Raw genomic sequence first — 8,038 nt, 5'->3', positions numbered from 1 at the left:
GTTTTTCTAATGGCATCGATAGAAGGTCAGGAAAAGTGCAATATAAGCTGTCCATTGAAAATGAGAACTGGCTGTAATGAATTTAGGCAGAATAACCGACGGGCTACACTTCCATCTGCGCATTTTAATATGCTTGAGATAAGCCCTGATGCATGAAGTTTGTGCCTCGAAGGCGAACACGCGCCTTCGGCTCGGCTTCCTGGCTCGCCTTCCTGGTATTTTAAGCCCTCAGAGGTCGCATAACCGATGCATCGTAACCACGGAAGCATGCTGTTTATACAAGATAGCCTTTCGGCATTAAAGAAGCAGCGCAAAACTGGCAGAACTCAGCCGTCACTAATATAAATGTTGCGATAGAGTCATTTGTACTCAGGTTACTCATGAAACAGTCGAGCGCATTGGAGCTCATACAGAGATCAATGCTCTGGATATATCGTATAGAGACTGCCGGCAGAAGAATTTTAGGCTTTTTTTCGTCGCTGTTTCGTTAGTTCTTCGTAGTCAGTAAGTGCTGCTTGCAAACCGCACAGCAATCAGTGAGCAGCTAGATGCATGTGCGCAAAACCCCTTGTCGCCTTCATTGGGGGTCGGCAGGCTCCAAGAACAGGGAATATCTCGGCGCAATTTTGGCACGCCAGCATATTCACTCATGCACCATGGCGCGTAGCAGGCGTTGAGACACCGATTGAAGCTCAGTAATGCATTAAACGCGCTCAAAACGCGCATTTACACGCTTTCGTAGGCTGCGACGAGCGCGCGCCGAATGCAGACGCTCTCCACAGCTTCAGTACAAAGTGACTACAGCGCCGCCGCTACTGTCGCCCGTCGGAGCATCACCCGAGATGCGGCGGGGCCGCTTCGTTCGTTCCACTGCCCCCTTCTAGTACACTGTACCCGCAGCTCACACAAAGCTCCGGCAAACCTGCCCCGCATTAGAATAGCTCCGCAGATTATGTAATGTTTACTTATTTTAAACAAAAAAGGTGCTGCGTTAATGAGAATAAATTTAGGTTTTTGCATTGTATCAGAACTGACAATGTTAAAATTGTAAAAACGATTTATGATGCAATAAATGCGCCACAGGTGTTACGTAGACGCGCCACGTGACCGTCAACTGGCGAAAGCCCGCCTTAATTTGTTTTTTGCGCGAAAAATCGCTGTGAGCTCGGGCGGCCGTTTAATAGTGCGTGGGTGAAAAGTTCGATGCGAGTTTATGGTGATAAATTGTGGATCGAAAGATCGTTGAAAGTCTGAGCAGGGGCGGCGATGGGTCCCAGCGTGCTAAACGTTCTTCGTGGGAACGAGTACTTTCGTCGGTCGGGTAAGTTTTGTGAAGCCGCGCTTGTTATCTCGCCCGGGCGCGATCCAACATGTTCGGGCATTTAATAGCGGGCCGCTTATAACCGCCACCTTACGTAACGGTCGGATGCGTGACCCCCGAAACTTGAAATTGAAGCTGACCCGTTCTTCAAGTTTGACAGTTTTGAATTCGTAGAAGCTGTCGTAGAGCTGAGTATGGGGTTTCTTTTGTTGTTTTAATGAGCGGGAGCTTCTTTCGCCGCTCGTAGATGAACAATCGCATCGCGTCTTTCGAGCGTTTGATTGATGGGTCGTTCTCATTGTGGCGTTTGTTGCAGTACTCAGATCTAACGAATTACTCTGCTAGTTTGATTCCGGGTTGATCTCTTATCGTATTTTTTTTTTTTTTACTATAATCGCAGGGACCGATGGGCGGGCTTGCGCGTTGACCTATTCCGTCCTCAAGAATCTCCACAACCGGGCAGCAAATGAATATGTCACCCGAAACCACGTAAGTGACCCTTTCTTGTCTTTTAGAGTTGGTCTCTCCCGTTAACTTTTTCTCGCACTTTCCGACGAATGAGCAACCAGTCTGTTAGAGCGCGAATGCGCGCCCAAATTGTAGGCCTCGATCGATGTGCGCGCCTTATGTGAAAAGCGTGCAACCTGGCATTTGCCTGTAAGGAAAAGGTTTGTGCATGTATTAAAAAAAAGTGTTGCCGTTCGAGTTGGGTCCTTTGAATCGATAACATATAGGGCATCTATACTCTACGTACTTAACGCACTCACATTTATGCGTGACGTGTGCCTGATTTGGCGCTCGATTTCACCCAGGCACTTGCGTGTATGCACGCATTTTTAATTTTTGTTTTGTTTCGCATTGTCTATTGCGGCGAGCGTGTGGTACTGCGACAGAATGGCGTATCCCTGTTTCTATTGCTTTTTTTTTTATTTCTCGTCGCGAAGCTACTTCGCAGTTGCGTGCAGCACTCTTACGCTTCAGTTATGAAGACAGCGCACAGTTTAGGATTAGCGTGGCAAGGTTTGATGCGCCGCAGTCACATTTCGAATAAGTGCGACGGTTTTCTTGCGAGAATTGACAGCTCGACAGTCTTTACGTGAATGCGGTTGTGAATTCTCGAAAATACGTACACTGTAGCGCATTGTTTTTTTTTTGGTTCACGGACGTCGACAGAAAAACGGGACACGGCGCTAGCAACTAAAAGTTATACTGCACGTAATTTGACCGACATCATCACACAACAAAGAAGGGGGGAAAAAAACACAGACAAGTAAGCCCAGCAAGTTCACCAAACACATGTTCCTATTGTTACCAAAGCATTTCTTTGTCTGATAAGGAAACTGACGGACAACTAACTCGGCTTTCAATTCTGATCCTGATCGCATGCAACAATGCTCTCAGCTGCTAGTTAGCGCCAACATCCTGTGATTTCTGTCGACGTTTGTGTGTGTTTGTACTGTGTTGTACATGATGTTGTACGAGCTGACCCATTTGCCTGTCCTATTGATGTTGAAGTGTTTGTGTGATGAAACCGTGTGTGTGTTCCATGCAGGAGGAGCAAGAGGTGCCCCCACTTGCCTGCATCTATTTTTCAGGTATTCGTTCATGCATTTCCTTCTAGTGCAGGCCCTCATTGGGCTCATGCAGGGTAGTTTACAGTACATAATTTGTATATCTGAAAAAGAAAAGTGATATGCTCATCCAGAAACAAGACATATTGTTGCACAAGTGGGAGTATGCATGGAATAAGACATGCTTTTTATACCAGTTCATGTACATACAGCTTCAAGTGGTGCAAATGCAATTCAATTATAAGTCACTGTTATTGTTCAAATTATAAGTTGCAAGTGCTGTTATTGAATGTGTAGACAGAAGTGCAGTTTACAACATCATTGGGTACCGACACATTAATAATATTTCTGAGTGTTATTTTGGCTCGCATGTTGACGTGTTACCTTATCGAGATTCATCCACGTTGAATGTCTCAGGGGCACAAGAATGTGTATTTTCCGTTGTTTTTGACGGGAATTGGGGTCGAGTATGTGTAGGAATCTTAGTCTAGATGTCATTGTGGGTTGAAATAGTGATTGTAAACACAGAATGCATTCAGGCTCTTGAAATCTTGGAAATTTAAGTGTGTTTTCAAAGCCCTTAAATCCCAGTATTATGATTATTTTTTCTTGGGAACTCATGAATTTGATGACATTAGTTTCAGGCTTATCGGACGAGCTTTCTATGCTTGATCAGCGTAGGCCTGGCAAACTTCTCAATTCCGAAAGCAATGATACAATCTCCTGTGTATCTCATCTGGAGATCACAAGATAGTTGTATTATTGGTAATTCAATGTCAAGAGATGCAAGTCACCGATCATACACTTCACTGCACAGCAGCCCTCACCACTACTTGGATGCTTCCCTGCACTATATGCCTGTGCTGAAGTGATGCATAAACAAACTTGCTCCTTACGAAGTGCAAATAAGTTTCCTGTTTTATATTTTGATACATGCACCCTGCTTGTCCTACATGGCATGTGATTCTCCTCAGATTTAATGGCTTGGTTGCTATCATACTTAAACACGGTGATTTTTTGTTGGCATGAATGCTTCCAGTAATGTAAGGAGGAGTTGCAGTACTGTTTGGGGAAGCAGTGATAGTATGCTGCTCCAAACTCATTTTTGTTAAAGGGACACTAAAGAGCAAAACTATCTTTCTCATATTAGTAAAGTACTCTTTCACGACACCAAAAACACCACACTTGCAGCGAGAAGACGCTTAGTAAGCGGGAAAATGCGCAAAAACGAAATGTGGGTGGCGATGCCACCTTGAAGTTTCCGCACCATTCGTCGTGACGTCACATATTTTGACGGTGCCTACTAGGGACTACGTACAGTCAACGTCCGATTTTTCGGACTCCCTAGGGACTGCGAAATTGTCCGAAAAATCGGGCAGTCCGAAAAAACGAATTCATGCTTTTTTATGGGTGCGCACCAATATACCTGATAGGTGTACTGGGAGGCATTAAGGCTATTTCGGACGTGGCTGTGGCGATTTGATCGCTTGAGTGAAATAAAAAACCATGAAATCGTTTTTTTTTTTTTTCGGACAATTTCGTGGCCCAAACAATTGGACGTTTACTGCATTAATCTTCCGGAAGTTCGAATAGTCAAATTTCGGTGCGAACCGAATCGAATAGCAAACACTGTTAGAAAAATATTCGAAAGTTCGAATATTCGCACACCCCTACTTCTAAACTTTAAAAAAAAATTCAGCTGCACGTAAACATACATTTAAGCTTGAAGTATGGCTTCATGGCAGTGCAGATTTTGAATGGCGTAGTAGCTTCACGCTGCAGTGAAACCATCTATTCAGGGAGGTTACATACAGAAAATTATGTGTCTGTTTGTTCGTTTCGAGTACTTCGATATTTTGGAAGTCTTAAGTTCGTTTTGCAGTAAATTCAAATACTGTAATATTCGTTCAAATATTTGAGACACTCGGATATTCGCCTATGCCTAGAAATAACTAGTACACACAAAACCTTTTGGCTTGCGCATTATTTTGTGTTGTTTCCACTCCCATTCTTATGCTGACCTGGTTGTAACTCTTGCAGAGCCAGACCTTCGTGACCTCCTGGCCGTAGCCGATGAGGATGGGCACGGTGCACATGTTGCGCACGGGCCAGCCTGACGCCCGCCTTACCTTGGAATCCTGTGAGTGCTCGGTGGTTCGTAATGTGTTGTCGTGAGAGTAGATGCATTCTGGTGGGCATGACTGCTCTTAAAGAAACGCAGATTGTCTGTAGTATCAGTGTCTTTTGTGTGAGTTGTACGTGAGAAAATACGGTGCCTAGTCCTAACAATAGTCCTTGAATGGGTACTGACACCAATTTTCGGAGCCGAGTTTACTCTGCCATAAAACGCTCCCGAATATAGAGATGGTTCTGAGCATGTGTGAAGCTCGGTAAATGGTGATAAGATAATTTATTTTGATAGTAAAGTAAATTTTCACATGGCACACCTACTGACATCGACACTCCGGTGATGTCAGGCTGCCGGTGACTTCACGCACCAGTATAGCTAGTTGGGATGATATCAGGTGCCAAAATATTCAAAAAGGCTGCCTGTGCGCCACCCAAAGCATTCAAAATGTCCGCTTGTACGTCACCAACGGAATGACGAGGCGGAGTGCGCGTGGAAATGTCGCAATATCTTGCGCCCATCGAGCATTTCACAAGACGCTCATACCATGTTGTGACATCAGGGTACAGTAGGAACTGAAACTACCTTTTAAAAACATAATGTAACTAATTTTTCAGGGTGCACTCATTCTTACCAGTACATTTTCTAGGCTTTCGAGGGCCTAGCCTTTCATTTGACACAAAAGAACGACAACTGAAAATTTTCCTGTCAGTACCCCTTTAATGGAGCTGCAGCATTTGAACACTAATAAATTTGCTGTATTATTTAAGTTGATTACATGAGCCCTTATCTATTATCGGGACAGCATGGCAGGCACACGACAATGCCATATTTGATGTGTGCGCGAGGCCCGGGCGGAGGCAGCTTGCCACGGCTAGTGGAGACCTGTCGGTTCGCCTCTGGGACATTGACCAACAGACTAGGGTGGCCAGCTTCCAAGCTCACAAGGGCAGTGTCAAGTGTGTCCGTTTTCTTCCAGGGCATGCAGGTGAGTTCCTTACCGACTGTACTCCTAATTTTTGTTAAGGCTCGTTCAAACCTTCGACTAGCACCAGTTGCATGACCAAGTTGGTTGCAATATGGCCGACTTTGATCGCAAAGTGACTGCTTTGGCTCAGTCGCTCTCTGTTCGATTTTTCAGTTTGCACGACTGCATTCGCAAGCCTCTGAACCGATCACATGCACAGGAACAGGCTGTCAGCTTATTTCACTTGGCAATGGCAATGTAAGCCGTATGCGTGCAGACGTGCATTCTGTGTGGTGATGGGTATAGCTTGCACGCTGGTATGAACATCGGTCGCCTTTAGTCGCTTTTTGGTCAGCAGTCACAAACAATCCCGTGACGAGTGTTAGTTGCAGGTGTGAACGTGCCTTTAGAGCGATACCTCTACTCTCTCCGGTGCAAACCCTGAAAACGATCTTGTGCATTCATTTGACCTTCAAGCTCAGCCAAGGTCAGTGATGGCAAAATGACGCGTTTGTGAAAATGAACAATTGCTAAAAGTGAGTCTTTCATGCCACCACCGCCAGAGGCACTGTCTGCATACAAGGTTGCTGCATGTTTGCACCGTGCAGCACGTTGGCTCCCTTGTCGCGGCGTGTAGTCGAAACGTGTAGACATCTGGTTGTCCTCGCATAAACCAAGACATGCAGTAAAGTTAAATCTTTGCAAACCAATGATCTCGTCCTATCCCAAAGCAAGCAAAACTGCGCTGTCTCTCCACAAGCTTGGTTTAACCATGTTCAGCCACAGAATTTTTGTTTTGAACTCGGGCTATGGAAACAGATGTCATATTTTTTCTTCTTTCTTTTTTCTTTACGATAGGCTGTTGCACCACGTAGTAATTATTGTTATAGAAGGACTGGCATGTCACACTCACAGGAATCAGGTGTGCGAAATGTGATTTGGCAGAAATCTTTAGTCTCGTTCATTGTACAAAACAGTACAGCAGAATCTGTTTAAACGCAACCTGAAGAGAACGGGAAAATATGCCACATTGAACGGGAGTTTCGTTCACTGAGAAAGATGCGTAGGCGTTCAGCAGACAAACACAAAACCAACCTTCTTGGAGGCAGTTCAGTACAGCAAGTTCGTTTAAGCGATTTCTGTTTACTCAGATCCTAAGTGACGTTCAGCTTTAAAATTTCGACAATGCATTTAGAGAATGCAGGAAACTTAGTGTTGTCATTGTCCTTTTGATCAATAGTGAGTATTTTCTTTTATTGTGAAATTAGGTAATAACAATGCCTTAACAAACTTTCAAATTATTGCTTTAAATGAGAAATCTTTTAATTGAAAAATTGTGGAGCCTATTAGCAAGTGTCCTGTAATTTCTTTCTGTTGTTTTCAACTTTTCTTGTCGTTTTAATCTTTCCGGGCTGCAGAGAAAGTCTCGGCCATCCGGAAGAATACCGCGCAACTATGCTCTTGCATGCAGCTATACCTCTGACACACGGGCGAAAGTAAAGTCCTTCACTGAAACCCTTGTGGTTGCTCTGAAGGACCCTTTGCAGAGGGAAGTTGCGCGGATCACACACGGCACTGCACAAAAGTTATTTCGGTGGTTTGGGGTTTCTGCAATTAGTTTCGGTTGCTCAGTGAACACAGGGGGCAAAAAAGCGTGGCTCATTGAATCAGCAAGAGCGAAAAACATTTTGAAAAGCCACGCTCTTTCCTGGGACTTTCGCTGACGTCGCCCATAGGCATAATAATAGAGGAGATAATCAAGGGCGAAATTTCATTTCTAAATTTCGTGCCGAAATCTCTGCACGTGACGTCATGGACTTCTAAGACATTGGCTCACCAAATTTCCTGAAACTTGGTGTATTAAGTCTGCGGCTCCCTCAGAAGACAATGTATTTTATTTGGACTGATTAGGAGCTATGCGAGCCCTAGTAGACGCCGTCCAAATCTATGATGTCACGGCGACTGGTGCGGAAATTTCGATGTGTCGTTGCCGCATGCATTTTGCTTTTGTGCGTTTTCTCACTTACCGACAGTTTTCCTGCGGCAAGTGT

Source organism: Rhipicephalus sanguineus, chromosome 11, assembly GCF_013339695.2.
Source record: "Rhipicephalus sanguineus isolate Rsan-2018 chromosome 11, BIME_Rsan_1.4, whole genome shotgun sequence".
Taxonomy (NCBI): domain Eukaryota; kingdom Metazoa; phylum Arthropoda; class Arachnida; order Ixodida; family Ixodidae; genus Rhipicephalus; species Rhipicephalus sanguineus.
Note: the sequence above shows the minus strand (reverse complement) of the source record.